Here is a 20,890-nt window from a genome sequence, read left to right as displayed (position 1 = left end):
TACCTAAAGGTACCTTATCCTCTCTTGAGCAAAGTTTCCCGACTGCTGAAGATCTCGCCGAAGGATCAATCGAGACAACTCCAAGGTTCTTGTATGTAGGTTCTCTACTCGTGGATAAGCTCTCTGTGGTATGATGTGATTTTGCTGGAATCACAAGGGGACTTACATTCGACGACTTGAACGTCTGAATTGCTGGAATCACAAGATTTCACTAGCCTAGATTTTTGAAAAAAAACCGGAAAAAATGATGAGGGCGAGGGAAGGATCTAATTCTGACACTAAGAATGTAGGAGCAATGAATAACCTTTGATGAAATTCTAACTAAGTCTTGTTTTGACATCCCAGGACCATCTCCACAAGGTTAGTGCGATCTTCGGAGGAAAACTTTATGATGTACAGATCATCGCTACAAGCATAGACACCATTAGGCTGATGCATGTCAGTGAAGAAGCGACAATTGAAGTTAAGCTTAAACTGAATGATTCCAGTTGACTACACAAGGCAAGTTTGCAATCAACAAACTGCTAGTAGTATGGATATATGAATTTCACCATCAATCATACACATTTCTTCCACTCATCTAATAACATGAAATCAAATCTAAGAAGTATAGAGACCATACAAATTGTTGAATCGACCCATAGATTTCACCATTTCTTCAATGAAATTTTACAAGTCTTTTACAACATCTTGGCAACAATCTTTGCCTTCTCTTCCTATTCTACTCTAACTGCTATTCTATTTGCTATTAATCATTAGCTATTCTAACCTCTATGAACTAACTATTAACCTTCTAGCTATGGACTAACTATTAGCCTTTACAAATGAGGAGCCAGGGTTTATATAGCGCCCTTAATATAATTTGATGGCTCAGATCAACTTGAGATCAATGGCCGAGATTTTACAATGAAAACCCTAATTAGGGTTTGTTACAACAAACTCAATTCTGGCCAATGAAATAATTGCATTATTTGGACACATGTCTTCTCTGGAATATTCGACCAATGGATAACCGGGGTAGGTACATCGAAATTTGTGTCATCTTTGATGAGTCAGGTACATTGAATCTGGACACGCTGAGGTGGACCAACCCAACTGGAGAAATGATGACTGGGACGCCACCTTGTCTGACACTTGCAACTTGGTTGATGTTCAATTTGAAGATGCTGAGAAGCTAACTTTAATTAACTCTTTTGAAACTATCTGCTTCTCCAACAGACCTTTGCTTTGACCTCCTTTGTCTTTGATGTGCAGGATGGATGGTGTACCTTTCCTTCTGATGCTGGACTGGAAGAGGTTGTCCTTGATGATGCTGGACTGGAGGAGGTCGTCCCTGCTGATGTTGGACTGGAGGAGGTCATCCTTGCCCTGGCCTGGTCTTCTTTCACCTGCAAGACAAACCATAAAATGATTAAGGACACATAATATATTTATTCTAACAAAGCATTTTATACCTTAAATCATCAACAAAAGATATTAAAATGAAACTTGCTCAAGATTCTCCCCAGGGACATGCCCTATAAGAATTTCGCCCTGGACCCTCTGGCAGGGTCAGGAGCAAAATTTGCATTCCTGGCCAATTTAGACCTCTTTTCAACATTACCTCACAACTAGCCCTTTGCCTGGCCCGAACAAGGTCAAAAATAGGAGTTTCAAAAGATTTCGCCTTGGACCCTTTGGAAGGGTCAGGAGCGAATTTTGTATTCCAAGATGATTCTATCACTTGTTTACTCCAAAACTCCTCCCAAGGCAAACATATGATAGTTTTCCTTCCTCCAGCGCCCAAGGACCCACGCCTTGACCTCTATCATGAGCAATTTGAGTGAAATTGGAAATTTCACTCTGGACCCTCTGGAAGGGTCAAGAGCGAAATTCCTGTTTTAGGCTTATTCCTCCATCTTCTTCACTTTTAATTTATCTTGCAAGGCTTAAATAATCTCCCTCCAGTCTTTTCATGCCTTAGGAATCAAAATTTTGTCTTGACACAAAGGGGAAATAGTGATTTTGAAGAATTTCGCTCTGGACCCTTTGGAAGGGTCAGGAGCGAAATTCACTTTTTGCTTGCCTATTCACACTAAATTTCACTTTCTTCACTTCACTTCATCTGGACTCCCTCATATTAAATCCACTTCTAACTTGGCAACATTGGTTTGATCTTCACAAGGTCCAAAAAGGAGTATTCGCTCAAAAAACTAGCCAGGGACAGGACCTATCCAAAATTTCACTCTGGACCCTTTGGAAGGATTAGGAGCGAAATTCTCATTTTAGCTCAAAATTCACACTTTTGATGGTCAAACATCTTTCCAAGGTATTCCAAATAGTTTTTCTCACCCTAGTCCGGGCCTGACTTAGCACAAAATTTGGAGAAAATGATGGTTTTAGTGTTTTTTTGCTCTGGACCCTTTGGAAGGGTCAGGAGCAAATTTCTTCCTCTAGCCCAAAATCATCATTTTTGGAGACCAAAATCCATTCAAGGGCAATCTCAAGGGTTTCTATCATCTTTGTCCAAGCCTGGCTTGGTCTAAATGTGAAAGGAATAGGTGGATTTTAGAATTTCACTCTGGACCCTTTGGAAGGGTCAGGAGCGAAATTCTTGATTTGGCTCAATTCCTTCAATTTCAATGTTTCCTAGCAACTTGAAGTTACTCCTAAAGACTTCTTCCATCCCAATTCACTTAAGTTTGCAATTGTCTTGTCACAAATTTGGAAAAAAGGTGGTTTTGGTGAACTTTCGCCCTGGACCCTCTGGAAGGGTCAGGAGAGAAATTCACTTTTTAGGCTTATTCCTCCATCATTTCAAGTTGAATTCACCTCAAAAGGCTAGAAAACACTTCTCCTCTCACATCCAACCCAAGTTTGACTTGATTTTGCAAGGGAAAATAGGTGGTTGAAGAATTTTCGCCCTGGACCCTTTGGAAGGGTCAGGCGCGATTTTCATCATTTGGCTCAATTCCTTCAATCTTGATAATCATTGGCAATTTGGAGTCATTCCTAAGGCCTTCTTTAATCATGATCCACACTAGATTTGGCATGAAACTAAGGGAAAAGATAGGTTTTGCACAATTTTGCCTTGGACCATCTGGAAGGGTCAGGAGCGAATTTCCCTTTCTAGACCAAAATCATCATTCTTTCAATCCCAATCTTCTTTGCAAGGTAAAATCTCCTCTCTCTTCACCTTAGGAACAAGGTCTAAACTCAAGCAAGGTTAAAAATATAGGCTTGTAAGGAATTTCGCTCTAGACCCTTTGGAAGTGTCAGGAGCGAAATTTCCTTCCTTGGCTAAAACACTCATTTGTCAACTCTTTCAAACATTCCCAAAGGCCACAACATGTTCATTCTCCCTTTCAACATGCCTTGGACATCAAAATTTGGTCAAACAAGGAAGGGAAAGAGGTCTAAGTAGATTTTCGCCCTGGACCCTCTGGAAGGGTCAGGAGCGAAAATCATTTTTTAGGCTTGATTCTTCATTTCTCCAATTCCAAACCACCTCAAGAGGCAAAGACATGCTATCTCACTTCCATCCACGCCATAAAAACCCAAGGACTTGACCTTATCCAAGGAAAAATAGGTGTTTCTAGGAATTTCGCTCTGGACCCTTTAGAAGAGTAAGGAGCGAAATTCACTATTTGGCTCAAAATCCTTCATTTTTCAATGCTTTCAAACATTTGCAATGGCAAAAGATGTCTATCCTTCCTTTCAAGATGCCTTGCAAATCAAGATTTGGTCAAACTAGGGAGGAAATGAGCCTTAGGAGGATTTTCGCTCTGGACCCTTTGGAAGGGTCAGGAGCGAAAATCTTAGTTTAGGCTTGATCACTCACTTTTCAAACTTCAAACCACCTCAAGAGGCAAACTTAGATCATTTTTCACCTAAGGAACAAGGATTGATGCCAAAATCAAGTAGCAAATGAAGTTTATAGTGAACTTCACTCTGGACCCTTTGGAAGGGTCGGGAGCGAAATTCTCTTTTAGGCTAAAATCTTGATCTACCAAAGCATCCCACTCCCTCCAAGAGCCAAAACATACTAATTCCTTCTCCATCATGCCAAAGCTTAGCCAAAATAAGGAGGAAAATAAGAGCTACAAAGATTTTCACTCTGGACCCTTTGCAAGGGTCAGGAGCGAAAATCATGTTTTGGGTTTGACCCTTGACTTTTCCAACTCTCATCCTCTTTGGGGGGCAAACATAGACTACTTTCCTTTCATTTCCACCTTGGTCTTGACTTTGGCTAAAAGAAAAATGAGTGTTTTCAAGAATTCGCTCTGGACCCTTTGGAAGGGTCAGGAGCGAAATTCCTACTTTAGGCTAATTTCCATCATTTTGTCACCTCAAATCTCCTCTCAAAGACAAATGTGCATCAAAACCTTCCCATCACGCCCCAAAAGTCAACAAACTTGGTCATGTCAAAGAGCAAAGTGGAGAAAAATGAATTTCGCTCTGGACCCTTTAGAAGGATCAGGAGCGAAAATCATCCTTGGGCTCAAATCCTGACTTCATTTTCACATTTCCTCATTCAAACAAGTGTTTTTACCTTCATTCAAGCCTAGGAATGCGTTAGTTCTAGGTTTTGGTCAAAGTAGAATGTCTTATGGAGAATTTCGCTTTGGACCCTTTGGAAGGGTCAGGAGCGAAATTTGACATTTTGGTCTCTTTGTCAGGATCATTTTATGGAATATAACATTTAAGTATAAGTGACATTTCTTATACTTTAAGTTATATTCCATATATACTGTCAGGATGTTTGAGAGTGGTTTCGGACCTCTAGAAGTTATATTGCAAAATCTAGTTTTTGGAGGATTCTTCAGTTTTCCACACAGTCAAATTTCAGGATCAAGACATTCCAAACAGCCAAATTTCAGGATTAGGACATTCCAGACTTAGCCAAATTTCAGGATCGGGACATTCCAGAATTCATCACTCACCAACTTGACCTAGCTCGGACCTTCAAGAATGATACTCACTCACCAAGCAAGACACAATTAGCAACAAGAGCAAAACCAAGCCCTAAGGAAGACTTTCAAAGAAACCCTAATTTTGGGGCCCCAAAGACTCACCTCGGCTCAAGCAGAGCCTGCCATCCTAGTGATCCCCCTGGCGACACTCGAAAAGCAAAGGCTAACAAACAAAACTCTAAAACCTAGAAAGCAAAACCCCACAAAGCGAAAAAAGTAGGGGTCCCCATTTGTAATGGGGCGATGTGTGGATACGTCACAACAAGACCCCTACTTTCTGCTTTCTAGGGTTTGCTTTTTAGGTCTTTTAGGTTCTTGTCTATTGACCTTTTTCATTTTAAGGGTCGCCAGGGGGCTCATTAGGGTAGCAGGCTCTGCTTGAGTCAGGTGGATATCCTCAAGAGGTCAAGTCAATTGAGTGATTAGGGGTAATTTAGATCATTCCTAGGGTGTTTTTTGTGTACTATCTGGTCGCACTTCAAGTTGCTAAATCAAACCTTGGTTGAATGCATAATATCCTCCTAGGTCCCATCCCTTACATCAAGGACAGAGCGAATTCGCCTTGAGAAGTCTGGAATGTCATCCTGATCCTAAAATTTGACTAAGTCTGGAAAATTGAAGAATCCTCCAAAAACTAGATTTTGCATTATAACTCTTGGAGGTCCGAAACTACTCTCAAACATCCTAACAATACATATGGAATATAACTTAAAAGTATAAGTGACATATACTTAAATGTTATATTCCATATATGAATCCTGACAGAGAGGCTAAAATGTCAAATTTCGCTCCTGACCCTTCCAAAGGGTCCAGAGCGAAATTTCACTAAGGACCTAAAATTTCACCTAAGTCAGTGAGTGGTTGAGCGAATTTGCAAAGTTATGAAAGGAAATGCATCAAAGGGTTGAGTCTAAGGCAAAATCAAGTCGAATCCAAGGTGAATTGAGTCTAGAATAGGAATTTCGCTCCTGACCCTTCCAAAGGGTCTAGAGCGAATTCCTCTATAGGACACTCTACATTGATCAAAACTATGAACTAATCCATTTCCCAGGTATTATTGAAGGCAATTCACTTGTTTGGATGAAGAAATGTGAAAATGAAGTCAAGATTTGAGCCAAAGGGTGAATTTCACTCCTGACCCTTCCTTCCAAAGGGTCCAGAGTGAAATTCATATGACCCTATTTCTTCACAAAATCTTGAACTAGATGCCAACTTGAGGAGCAAATTCACTTGATCATGATGGAAAGAGGCCTAAGAAGTTATATCCAAGACAGTGAATAGGGAGGAAAAAGGCGAGAAATGAGCCCAAATAAGAATTTCGCTCCTGACCCTTCCAAAGGGTCCAGAGCGAAATTCACATAACCTTCATTTTCTTCCTTGTCATGGACAAGTTTTGGACTTCTAAAGCATGGTTAGAGTGACCTTGAGGTGTTCTAGCCTTTGAAAGAAGGTTTGAGGTGATGAAATGATGAAAATCAACCTAGAATGGAAATTTCGCTCCTGACCCTTCCAAAGGGTCCAGAGCGAAATTCTCCATAAACCTCATTTTCTTCCTTGTTTAGACTAAAAGCCTTGTTCCTTGGACATAGTAGGGGTAAATGGACATGTTCTTGCCTTAGGAAGAGAATGAAAGCATTGAAAAGTGAGGATTTTGTCCAGGATTGGGAATTTCGCTCCTAACCCTTCCAAAGGGTCCAGAGTGAAATTCTCCATAAACCTCATTTTCTTCCTTGTTTAGGCCAATATTTTAGTTCCTTGGGCATATTTGGAAGTGGATCAACATGTATTTGCCTTTCGAAGTGATGGGATGTGAAGGAGTGAAGGATTTTGTCCTAAAACTTGAATTTCGCTCTTGACCCTTCCAAAGGGTCTAGAGTGAAATTCTTGAAAACACCTATTTGCCCCTTGGAGGAGGTCAAATCCTTGGTTTTTATGGCCTGGATGGAAGTGAAGTGATGTGTCGTTGCCTTTTGAGGTAGATTGGAGTTGAAAAAATGAAGAAATGAGCTCAAGACATGAATTTCGCTCCTGGCCCTTCCAAAGGGTCCAGAGCGAAATTCCCAAAATCTCCTTTTTCTCTCCATTTTGTCTCAAGCCAAGTGTAGATCAGGGTGAATTAAGCTTGGAGATACCCCTAGGCATGCCTTTGAATAGCTTGTGACCACCAAATATGAAGGAATTGAGCTAAAACTTGAATTTTGCTCCTAACCCTTCCAAAGGGTCCAGAGCGAAATTCTCTATAGGTCATGTCCTTGGCCATGGTTTTTAACGAAATTCTCCTTTCAAGCCTTTTTGAGGTCAAACAAGTGTTGCCTTCATGAGAGAGGGATCCAAAGATGAGAGTCCAAGAAGAAGAAAGTGAGAAGGATAGAGCAAAGTGGAGAAGAATGGAGCTAAGTAAGAGAAAACAAGCAAATCTTGAATTTTGCTCCTGACCCTTCCAAAGGGTCCAGAGCGAAATTCCTCAAACCACTTATTTTCTCCTTGTGTGAAGCCAAAACATTGGTTCCTATGGCGTGGTTGGAGGTGGAGTGATGTATTTTTGCCTTGCAAGATGAATTGAAGTTAAGGAAATGAAGGATCAAGTCTAAAACTTGAATTTCCCTCCTAACCCTTCCAAAGGGTCCAGAGCGAAATTTTTAAAATCTCCTCTTTCTCTCAATTTTATGATAAGACAAGCGTTGATGAAGGTGAATTGGACTTAAAGATGGCCATAGGCATGTATTTGAATAGGATATGAGTCCAAAAAGTAAGGATTTTGAGCTAAAGAATGAATTTCGCTCCTGGCCCTTCTAAAGGGTCCAAAGCGAAATTCCCAAAATCACCTAATTTGCTCATGATGAAGGCTAAGAGATGGATTTCAAGGCCTTGGTAGCGAGAAGACTAGTGCATGCATGTCTTGGGAGGAAATTTAGAGTAAGGAAATGATGGAATTTAGACCAAATCATGAATTTCTCTCCTGACCCTTCCAAAGGGTCCAGAGCGAAATCCTTTGAAACTCCTATTTTCACCTTGCTTGAGCTAGGCAAAGGGCTAGTTGTGAGATTATAATGAGGAGGTTTGAAGGCTAGGCCTAAGATTATGAAATGATGAAATGAGGTCTAAATTGAGCAAAATAGCAAATTTCGCTCCTGATCCTTCCAAAGGGTCCAGAGCGAAATTCTTATAGGGCCTGTCCCTAGAGAGGATCTTGAGCGAATTTCATTCTAATACCTTCTTGTTGATGATTTAAGGTAGGAAATGCTATGTTAGAATGAATTCATTATGTGTACTTAATCACCTTTTGGTTTGTTTTGCAGGTGGAAGAAAATCAGGCCAGGACAAGGACGACCTATTCTAAGCCCATCATCATCAAGGACGTTCCAGATGCATAAAGGAGGACTCAAGGTGTTTTGAAGCGTTGGAATACTTCAAGTGTTCAAGGAGTTGCAAGCTAGCCTCAAGATCTCATTCTACCACACAAAAGACCCACATGATGACAGAGAAGAATGACCTTACCAACACTTCAAGGCGAGACATGCTACCAAAGAAAGAACACTTGACAATGAGGAAGCCTCATCAAGCACATGGAAGTCAAGGAGGTACATCATTCTTCGCATCAAGGACAGAGGAGGATCAACCAAGATACAAATGTCAGACAAGGTAGCATCCCAGAAATTTTTCCTCCAGTCGGATTGGTCCACCTTAGCATGTCTAGATTCAATGTACCTAATTTATCGGGGATGGCACAAGCTTCAGTGTACCTACCCCTGCTTCCTATTGGTCCACACTCCTTGAATGTAATTTTCTCATTGGCTAAGCAAGTTTGTTATAACAAACCCTAATTAGGGTTTCCATCTTGTAATCGCCATTGATTCTAAGTCAATCAGAGCCATCAATTTGTAAAGGGCTCTTTATATAAGGCTCTAGCTCTTCATTTGTAAAGAAAAATAGTCAAAGAATAGTTAGGAGTTAGCAAAAGATAGATAGTCAATAATTAGTAGCTCAATAGTAGATAGCATTTTAGCGTAGAGTAGAAAGAGAAGGCAAAGATTGTTGCCAAGAGATTGTTGCAAAAGACATGCAAACTTCATTGAAGGAATGGTGAATTCTATGTGTTGATTCTACAATTTGCATGGTCTCTATACTTCTCAAATTTAATTTCATGTTATTAGATGAATGGAAGAAATTTGTATGATCAATGGTGAAATTTGTATATCCATGCTACTAGCAGTTTGTTGATTGCAAACTTGCCTTGCGTAGTCAACTGGAATCATTCAGCTTAAGCTTAACTTCAATTATCGCTTCTTCATTGATATGCATCAACTTGACGGTGTCTATGCTTGTAGCGGTGATCTGAACATCATAAAGCTTTCCTTAGAAGATCGCACTAACCTTGTGGAGATGATCCTAGCATGTCAAAGCAAGACTTATTTAAAGTTTCATCAAAGGTCATCCATTGCTCCTACATTCTTAGTGTTAGAATTAGATCCTTCTCCAACCCTTATCCTTTTCCCTTTTTTAAAAATCAAGGATCAGTAAAGACCCACGTTCCAGTGATATCCAAAGTAAATCAGACGCTCGGGTCATTGAATGTAAGTCCCCTTGTGATTCCAGTAAAATCACATCATACCGCAAGAGCTTATCCACACGTAGAGAACCTACAATCAGAACCTTGGAGCTACCTCGATTGATCCTTCGGCGAAATCTTCAGCATTCGGGGAAGCTTTATTCAAGAGAGGATAAGGTACCTTTAGGTATTTTATTCTGTGTTTGGTCGTGTACAAAAGACACATCAACACTCCCCTGTTCAATTTTATTGATAGTTGCACTTCATCCATTCTAAAGGGTCCTTCATCATCAACAAAACCTCTTAATGGTTGCCTATGCCTTAATCTTGATTGGCATTCATCAAACATCTCAATTCTTATGACTAACCTCCACACTTACCCCATCATTTCTAAGTTTGATAAGGATGATCAAATGAAATGATCATCATACATCGTCCATTGTTGGGGCATTGAAAAGCTACACTAACCTTAATTCCACTTAAGAGAGAGACATGACTTGATCACTTCCTAACAACCTAAGGCACTACACCTCCTCAAGTAAAAGGTTAATAGCTAAAGACACTACCAAACAACTAAACTAAGACAACTGACCTAGAAAACGAAAAAAAAAATGGTGGCCCCCATTTACAATGGGGCGATGTGTGTAAACGTCACAAAAATTACCCCACTAAAGTGAGGGCTAAATGGAGTGTCTTAAATTGTTGACCTTAACAATTTCACACTAGGTTTAGAGTCCATTTTGGCGTGTGTGCTTGATATATGCGTGAATGTGCCTGATTTTGAGATCACTTCAGCAAAACTTGGCTCATTCCCCTATTCCTAATCATTTTGCGGGCACATTTTGCTAGGACTAGGGTGCCCAACACCCCTATCCCGACCAAATGGGCTCAACTTTCAGGGGATTAAAGTTGGCCTTGAAATTTGAGTGACTCAACCTTGCTTTGTCAATCTATCCCAAAAAGTCATTTTGAAAAGGTGTAAGTTGCATATAAATACAACTCCCTTTCCCATTTCAAAGTCTATGTAATGTCCCCATTTGGGATTCACCGTGATTTAGTCCTAAAAAACAACAATTCTAACTTAAAGAGAGAATTAATATACATTTATAAATATAATTTCATTAATTCTGAAAATATTGTTACTATAATATTTAACTAATACTGCTAAGAATAGTTTTGGAAGATGGAACTTATCTGATAGATTAATGCTGATAATCTTCTTCAACATGTCTTTCTAACTTTAATCGCTGCCAGAGAATTCTTGTTCCTATGTATGTTCAGACTTTTCTTACTGCAGATTGGAGTTTGCCAAAGTTGCAAGTTTAAGGTTTTCAAAATTAATATTCTTCCAATGAACAAGATCAAGATTTTACACAGCAGAAACTTAAATCTGATTCAATGTAGTTTCCAGCTCATAGAATGTCTCTTAACTTCCTCTGCATGATACATATGTCCAACTGGGCACACCTTAGACTACAGCCTGCTTCTATTACCATAGACCTGTCTTCTAGAGTGAGCAGCTAGCAATGCTTCTCTAACATGTGAAGTTCTGATTGCCCTGTGGTATCCATATATTCAGATTTTGATCACCTCAAGTCACTCAATCTGCACCTGATATTTCAATGTATTTGAACCATTATAAAGTATCGCTATATTTGATATGACAATCTGTGTATACGAACAAGACAGTGACATTGCTTGGAGCAATGAAGCTGCTGTGTCTAATCTCAATATGTATTCTTGCCACAATAATGGTGTCATCTCTGATGTATATTTAGGTGCCTGTAACCAGATTTGCCAATAAGACAAATGCTCGATTCTGAGTAAGTCTAAATATGGATAAAGAGATCATAGCTTTTTCTTTTTCTCCTCATGCATCCAAGCTTGGTATTTCTCCTGCTCTACTTGGGCACTCAGACTTGGATAAGAAAGATACTTCCCCTTCTTTCCACCCGTCTCTCATTCTATTTTATATCTTTAATTCTCATAAGAGTCGCCCCTCTTCATTTGAGGAGTCATATCTCTTTGTTTGTTAATAAATAATTGTTAGCTCAGACACATCTTTGTTACTGTTTATTATCCTTTAATTACTGACTTGCCCCCCTTTTTTATAAATCACTGTCAAAGATAATCTTAATTATCCTAATCACTGCTTTAAATGTCTTAACCGATATTTGTTTGATCAGAATGTCTTAATGTCATCTGATCGAATTTGCTTAATATATTAACAATGCTGATGTTTACTTGACTATTGATGACTAATAGTGGGGCTAATCACTGATTAAATATCACTGCAGAGTAGTATCGATGTTTTGCCTTAAGCGATACCATAATTACTGTCTCTTTTGGTAATCAGTTGTTGCAAAGGCAGACAAATCTGATGTGTCAAATTTGGTCTGCCACTATGTGTTTATTTAATAATTATTTAATAATTAATATTGATTGTAAATTAATATTTTATTTAATAATTTATTATTATAGAGATAAATGGTTATTCATTATTTAATAATATATTGCTGATAGCAATAAATGGATGATTAATCAGTACTGAATAAGTGTATTGATATTTAATTTAATTTATTATAATGTTTATTCTTTTGTATTTAAATTTTATTATCATTATTTATTATTAAATTATATTTCAAAGTGGGGACATCACAGTATAATACTCTAGCAGCCTAATCTACACTTTTGAGCAAGCAATTCTATTCATTCAAGCACATATCCTACATTCAAGGAGCAAAGCATTCAAGTCTGCCACAACAATTATGATCAAGTATGCCATGTCATTTCATGTTGTAAGCGTGCACTAACATGTTGCAAAACTAAATGAGCATCAGATCGAGCCTTGTGTGAGATTCCTTGAGAGGGTTTCTTACCTAAAGGAAGATCTTGTCATTTCAGCATCTCATCATTTGTTTAGCATCTGTCCTTGCAAGAGCACACATCCAATCACATCATTGCCATTGTGGAAGTGGGAGCAATAACATGGGGTTTGACTTAGGCAAGCCCCTATATGGCACAACCCTTACGTGTGTAGGTGCAGATCCAACAATGAGAAAGTTACAAAGGAGCAAAGCAGATAGTGAGACATTGGCAAACTTTGAATGGACAAAAACCCTCGAACTAGGGCAGCCAGTGCCCCTGTCCTGCTACTTTGACACAAATTTTCAGGAGACGTGTGCAAAGCTTCCTGATTCTGTTTCCAACTATCTCTTGGACCTTCTGTTACCTTCAAACACAAGCACCCAACGCTTCTGTCCTGCACAGTCAGCTCCAGATTTCAGTGCCAGTTTCCTCTCCATGTCTCAATCTTGGATCTGCTTTACTGTTTCTGTTTTCTATTTTGTATCTATTGCATTCTAATAGATTTAGTCATTTTATCATATTGCTAGCCTAGTTACTCACACACATCACTATCTCAATCTTTCACAACACAAAAGGAAACAAGAACTCACAAGTGCCTAGCTCTTTCTTAGGGACACAAGTTAGGCCTGTTTTTGTTCCCAAATTTATGAGAGGAATTGAGATTATTAGATCGCATTATTAGCCTAGAGATCCATTCCCCATCATTTCAGAATCTATTGAAGCTTCTTGTTGAAAAAGTTGAAGAATTCATCAAGATTGATCCATCTTCAAAAGATTTGCAGGATCACAAGTCAAAGTTTATATCTTGATTCATCTTTTCGATCCCTTTTCTCACTCCATTCATGTTCGATCTGCACAAGGTATCATAGATACAAATCATAAATTATGAGGGCTAGATTTTTGTTGCTTTCATTGTCATCAAAAGAGACATTTCAGGATTGAATACAATTCTTCCAAGATTTCCTTGTCCGGACTATTCATCTTCAAAAGCAGATTCTGAAAATTGGTAACTTGGATATTAATTTCATTCTCAGAAACCATGGTTAGTTCATAGTTGATCAAGCCAAGGTTGCCTAGATTCCTTCTCCCTCTTCACCAAAGGACAGCACGAATGCTAGTGCAATTGTGTTTTCTCAGATTAGAAAGGTTGATAATGACAGGTTCTAATCAAGTGAGGAGGAAGCAGAGGTTTCAGATTTCCGATACCTTGACGATTTCTAGGATGATCTTTTATCCTCTAGAGAAATTCTCAATATTTCACAGTTCAAGAGTCTTAAGTAAGAAGAAAATTAAGGGCCAAAATCAAAACATGGGCAAATATATAAGGACAAAATATAAGGGAGGAGGTCAACAATGTAAATCAGTATTCAATTGACACATTTCTCCATGTCAAGAACTCCAAGGTTCTGACTAAAGATGAAGGATTCGAAAAAGGAGAGATAGTTTCAAAAGTTAAATTTTCTCCTAATGACATTACTGTGTTGATAAAAGATGTTGGCTCCCCTCTTCCATCTCTAGATACTCTCTCCATTCCAACCAAGTAGGAAAACAGAAGTCGAACATCTTCATTTAGAAGCAATGGAGTCTATTAATTTGGGCTCTCAATGAACTATTGAGACTCTCCTCTCCAAATAGGGAAGGAGGTGGTTATTAGCCCAATCCTAGTTTGTTTTTCTCTTTTAAAGAGGTTTGGGAGTCTCAACTGACAGTCTCAGTTTCTTCCTTTGGTCATTTCATCTCAAAGAAAATTGTTGTAATTCATAGCAGGATTGTTTAAATTTTAACGTGAATGTTTCCTCTATTTTTTAATGTTTTAGCCATAGGAGGACCCCAATAGATTCCCTCACTTTACCAAAAAAACATTTTAAAATTACAATTATTATATCTATAGATATACTTTAAATATATGTATATTTAAATACTAAAATTAAATATTAATTATTAATAATAATTACTATAAAAGGCAATTGCACTTTTTATATTTTAAGTTCAGCCGCCAACCTGTTGATGTGTATTTTGTACACAACCAAACACAGAATAAAATACCCAAAGGTATCTTACCCTCTCTTGAATAAAGCCTCCAAATGCTGAAGATGTCGCGAAAAGGATCAATCGGGATGACTTCAAGGTTCTTTGTTGTAGGATCTCTACATGTGGGTAAGCACCAGTGGTCATTGTGTATGCTGTTTCTTCAAGGGGCCTTACGTACTTTCAGAGAAAGCTTGTCCGTGTTACTCTCTTTTCGACTGCAGGAACAGGATTTTCCTAACACTAACAGATTTTCAAAAAATGTCAAAAGGATAAGGGTTTCAAGGAAGGAATGCTAATCTAATCCTAAGAATGACTCAATGAAGGCTAAACTTGGTAAGATTCTACCAATTTCAGTATCGCCAAGAAATTACAACTCTACTGGAATTGATGCGATCTTCTAAGGTGATTCAGTAACTTTCAAATCATCAAGGATATAGATACTATCATAGAGATACATATCAATACTTCCAAAAATGATTGAATTTTTTAAGCAATCTCAATATTTCCAGTTGACCACACAAGGCGTCCTTACAATCAGTAAGAAGCTAGTGGTTTGGAACGTGAATCTCACCAAAGATCAAGCACAACACTTAGTCCTTCAAACTTAAACTTAAATACTACTTCAACTGAGAGTGATTCAAGAAAATAAACAATCATGAAGATAGCCACAAGTATTGCAATAAAACACCATAACTTCAATATTTTATTTATCTCAAAGCCAAATGGACAACAATTGTTCAAAATTCTTTCTTCACTACTCAAGCTTGCTACACAATTACTTTCTTCTCTCTAAGCTCTCTCTCCTTTTTTCTAACTTCTTCTAACTATAAAAATGAAAATGAGTGAGGGTACATATAGCATCCTCAAATACAATGAATGGCCCAGATCGAAAGAAGATCGACGGCTGAGATTTTGACACCTAAACCCTAATTAGGGTTTGTTACAAAAAGGTCCCCATTTAGATAAACATCATTAAATGCATAGCCAATAATTAACTGGCACAAATATTGAGGAAACATAGACCAATAGGAATTAAGCTGCCACATCATCCTGTAACAACTTTTCATCTAGAATTTTGTTCCCCTTCCTATGCTCTTTCTTAGCATATTCAATGAATCTGGACACAATTCTCTCAATCTCAACAAGGGGAATCTCAAGAAGATTCTTCATTCGTTCTTCCAAGTGAAGGACTTGATCAAAAGCAGTGAGAAGAGTTGTCTCCCATCCAGGTTCAAGTTCTTTGGTCTTCTCAATCAAGAACATAGTAGTGTACATCTGATCTCGTTGCTTATTTGTGATGACGTTCTCTTCTTTGCAAAAGATGACCTTGACTCTCTCCTCCAACTCTTGGATGTCCACATCTGTCTCAATCTCGATCCGCCTGTCAAGAATGGTACACAACACCTCAAACACCTTATCTTGAATTGGATGAATGATAACTTCAACTTGACTGCATCTGGTGTTGATGTCTTCAAAAAGGACCTCTTTCATCTAGAGCAGAGCTGACCACTGTAGGAGGTTATGGGCTCCTCCATCCATTATCTTTTCTTGTGCCAAAATCCGTCTTGGTGTTTGTCTTATCACTTCTAGGACAGGAATGATAACATCTCTAGTGTGAGTGAATGCGGCTACAGTTATCATTAGATTATGGATAATCTCAAGGACCTGGATAGCTCGATGAACTGTCTTCATCATTCTTGTTGCAAATTCAATGGCTACCGTGTGGGATTTATCAATCCAAGAGCTCATAAGCTGAACCAAGCTCTTCACCCTTTCTACCTCGCCTACTGATTCAAGAGGGAGTGCTTGTAAAGGAGACACTGTTGGATCCTGACGTCTCAAGGGCTGATTGAGATGACTAAAATAGCTTCTCCAAGCACTGACCTCCCTCTCAAGCTTCTTATTCCTTTCCATTTCTTCTTTAAGTTTGTCTTTAAGTGCTTCAAATGAATCGGTTGCTTCTTCCATTGCTTGCTCGGAGGTAAGTGGACCAAGCTCAAATGTTTCTAAGTCATACTCATCTGCAAGAATCTCACCCTCATATTTGTCCACCACTGGTGTAGCTATTTGCAATTTCCTGGATCCTGTCTCATCTCTAATTACCTTGGACATCTTTGTGGCCTTCTTCTTTTCCATTACCTCTTGAGAATTTCCTATAAGGCTTTCTAAATCAAATACATCTTCTTCCTCTTCAACCACAACTACCCTTGTCAGTCTCTCTTTCAGCCAGTCAGGAATGGCAGATCTTGTTTCCCTTACTTGTATTTCTTTACGCAATGGTCTATCCTCTCAAAAAGGAGATGTCGCTTCATCATCATTCTTCTCTTCATGTAGCTCATTAGCATCAACATGGGGAGATTGACTCGACAACTGTTGAGGCGTCTGTCCCTTTTCTTGCTTGTCATTTTGTACCATGGATTCCATAGATTCATCAATTTAATATACCATCTTCCCCTGATCATCTCCTTGACTTGCCTTCTTTTCATGTCGAGAAGATGTGCTTGGTGGGTGATCAGGGTTTGTTTTTTGTTTCTTCTTGGAAGGTTCCCTTTTTTCAAGTCTTTCTTTCCTCTTTGAGCCTTTGGAATGAGAAGTATTCTCACTCACGCTTGCTTCTCCTTCTTCTGGTCTTGCCTCCAAAGTAAATGTCATTGATACATTCTACTCCTTCAACTTTTGATGTTGTACATCCACCCATCTGCGAGTGCATGATAAAACAGGAGCCATCAAAGCTCTCAAGTCTAAAACCTCGAGCTCATTCCAATCTATCTTCACTTCTTTGTCTTCTTTCTCATAGGACGACTGGAGGTATCTACCATTATCCTAGGCTTGATCAGCTACTCTATAAACTTTGCATTTCCTGATGAGATCTAAGGGTAGCCTAGAATGCATCTTTCTTTTAACCTCTAAATCACCTGGGAGATTCATCCAAAAGTCCTCCACCTGAAACTCATGCTTGTACTTCCTGCCGACTGTCTCCTCCATATAACCATGAGGATCAAAATTCTCACGCGAGGCAAAGAATGAGAATGAGTATAAAGATAATTCCTTCTCTGCATCTTCTGAGGCTTGGGTGTTAGGACACACCTCAACTGAATTCCCTAGTATGATGGGCACGGGAATTCCATTTCCATGCTTGTGTCTAGATGCCTTCGCATAAGCTGCCAACTGTCTGGTCACCTCAAGTAGTATTATTCTGTTTGTTGGATACCTTGGCAACATGTAGAGAGGTGAAAGACACCCATGAACTTTGATGTATGTGAATTTTTGAAACTGGATGAACCATGCACCATACTTCTTCACAAGCTCCTGCACATCCAGAGATAGTCGATTGTGAATCCCACCTTGCAATATCCTGGTAATGTTCATCGTGAAGGTGTCATTGACTAACTTGTAGTCACTTCTAGGCGGATGATGCAGATGAACATAAGAATCACAAACCCTTATTTCTTCGGGTCCTCTTCCGATCACTCCTCTGTGAGGTAGCCCTGCATACTCGAAACTCCTGATTAAGGCATATATAACATATGAGCTCATGTGGAATGATTTGGTGGGTCTTAGCCTTCTCAACTGCACGTCCAAACAATTGCTAATGATTCTGGCCCAATGAAGCATTCCTTTTCCTTGAACTATCACTTGTATGAAGAAGAACATCCACTTTTCGAAGAAGAAGGCTTGAGAAGCACCTGTAACTCGATTGAGCAAAGTTATCAAGTCTCTGTATTCCTCCTGGAAGTCGATCCTATGTGGTGTATTGGGAATCTTGTTCAGGCGAGGCCGACTCTTGAGTAACCAATTCTTATTGATGAGATTCAAACAAGTCTCAGGATCATCTTCATAGATCGACCTCACTCCTTCTAAGCTTTTGTAAATCATATCTTTATGGTCTGGAAGATGAAGAGCTTCGCTTATAGCTTCCTCTGAAAGGTAAGCTAAGATGTTCCCGTCTTTGGTTACGATCGTCCTTGATTGTCAGTCGTAGTGGCGGGCACACTCGATCATCAGCTCATGACACTTTACTGCAGGAGGGAAACCTGCCACCTTGATGATGCCACTCTCGATTATCTTCCTTGCAATAGGTGATGGCTTGCCAATGTAGGGGGCCTCTCAAAACTTCTTCACATTGAAGTTTCCTAAGTTGGTGTCTTCGATATTACTCCACTTGGACACGATCCTGGTCTCCAATTCGTTGCTCCTCTGATCTTCCTTGATGAGAGCCTGTCGACTAGTAGATCCTCCGACTTTGGGGGTCACCATTTGATGCCTACACAAAAATTTCAAAATTAGTCTTTAAGCATCATACCTTAAAGCATAGAAATTAAGACCTTCCAAGGGAATAGTTTAAAACATTAATTTGAAAATGACATGATAACTCAAGAATTATGAATGAAAATCAGATTGCAAGAGACTTAGATTTTTAAAGGATTGCTATGAGATCAAAACAAGTCTTGAATATAAACTTCAAAAATTTAATTCTTCATACCTCCTTCTTTGAAAGCTTAAGTATCAACCTTGGAAAGAAGATCAGACTTTGCTGGATAAGGATTGAATTGCTGGCCTTCTTGGATGAATTATGTCTTAATTAACCTTCAAAAGAGCTTCACCCTCCACCAGCTTTCAAAATCTGGAAAATATCCTTCAACACTTAGCAAATTCTAGAAATTTAGCCTCCAATCTGCTGGATTTCGCTCCTCAATCTTCTCCTCAAAATCGCACCTAGAAGGAATGAATGAATGATTTGAAATTTGAAGCAACACTCCCCCTTTATATAGGGCGCTCACCCTAATCCCTTCAAGGCCGACTTGGCAAATAAGGGGTAAAAATAAATAAAAATTCCTTGAAAAGGTGGCCGACTTGCCTATAAAGGCATAATAATGATTTTGAGCGCTCATCTTGCATTTTTTAATTTTAAAAATTAATTTTAATGCCTCCAAGGTGAAATTTTTAATTATTTTAAGGCCTAAAAATTAATTTATTAAATTGCCAATGCCTTAATTAATGCGAATTTAATTCAACCTCCCAAATGTCTTGAATTTGGGTAATTTAGTGCAAATTAGGGAATATCAAGGTTTGATCAATGCTTAATGAAGCTTCCTAATAATTTCGCCCTGGACCCTCTGGAAGGGTCAAGAGCGATTTTTTCAATTTAGGCCAAAATTCACCTTAGCTTGATCATTGAACTTCTCCAAGGCAATCTCCAGGATCCATTTCCTTCCATCACTGGGTTAGCTCATCAAAATTTTGAAGAAAATAGTGCATTCTAGGGAATTTCGCTCTGGACCCTCTGGAAGGGTCAGGAGCGAAATTCATAATTGGGCTCAAAATTTTCATTTTCTAAAGTTTAAAACCTCTTCAAGGCATTCCAAATAGGCTTTTTCACTGAATTCCGGGCTTTGTTTTATTCAAATTAGGAGGAAAAAGGTGATTTTAGGGTTTTTCGCCCTGGACCCTCTGGAAGGGTCAGGAGCGATTTTCCCTCCTTGAGCTTACTCCTTTATCAACTTTTGTCGAATCTTTCACTCATAGCTACGCAATGTTCTTCCTCATTTAATCTACCCAAGTTTGACTTGATCTTGCAAAGGTAAAATAGGGATTTTTCAAATTTTTGCCCTTGACCCTCTGGAAGGGTCAGGAGTGAATTTTGAGTTTTAGGCATATTCCTTCATGCTTTTAACTTCAAATCACTTCTAAGGCAAAGAACATCATGCCTCTCTCCCATCTAAATCATGAATAGCAAGATTTTGTCTTAAATTTGCACAAACGAGGGAGAATTTAGAAATTTCGCCCTGGACCCTCTGGAAGGGTCAGGAGCGAATTTCTTCCTTGGCCTCAAAACTTGCATTCATGGCAATCCATTTCCACTCTAGGGCAATCCAAATGTCGTTTTAAACCCATGCCTAGGCTTAGCTTTGCTCAAACTTTGGAGGAAAAGATAGGTTTTAGGATTTTCGCCCTGGACCCTCTGGAAGGGTCAAGAGCGAATTTCCTTTTCTAGGCTTGGTTGCTTCTTCTTGACTATCCCAATTATCTTCAAAGGACAAAAGATACTTCCTCACATTCATTCAAACCATAAAAAACCAGAAATTGTTTTGACCTTGCAAGAAAAAGGTGATTTTTAGGAATTTCGCTCTGGACCCTCTAGAAGGGTCATGAGCGAAATTCACAGTTGGGCTCAATTCTTCCACCTCTTGATAATTTCCTCCAACCTTAACATATTCTCAGGGGCAATTCCTTCTGAGTTTCATCTTATCCCCTACTTGGTTTAGCCAAGTTTGATAGCAAAAAGGTGTTTTTGAGAAAATTCACTCTGGGCCCTCTGGAAGGGTCAGGAGCGATTTTCACTATTTTAACCAAAATCCTTCATTTTTTCACCTTGAAGCCTCTTTGCTAAGTATGATTTCACCTTCCACTGTGCTAGGAATAAAGTCGCATGTCCAAGGAAGGCCAAAAAATGTGATTATGAGGAATTTCGCTCTAGACCCTCTGGAAG

At 39.0% G+C, this 20,890-nt stretch overlaps 1 protein-coding gene across 3 annotated transcripts in view; it reads right to left on the bottom strand.

The window, feature by feature from the left end:
* The window catches only part of LOC131038275 (DNA repair protein RAD5A), an 88,897-nt gene that overhangs the window by 29,073 nt on the left and 38,934 nt on the right, over positions 1-20,890 (bottom strand). The window lies entirely within an intron of this gene.

This window comes from Cryptomeria japonica, chromosome 11 (genome assembly GCF_030272615.1).
Source record: "Cryptomeria japonica chromosome 11, Sugi_1.0, whole genome shotgun sequence".
Taxonomy (NCBI): Eukaryota; Viridiplantae; Streptophyta; class Pinopsida; order Cupressales; family Cupressaceae; genus Cryptomeria; species Cryptomeria japonica.
Note: the sequence above shows the minus strand (reverse complement) of the source record. Positions and strands in the feature narration are given on the sequence as shown.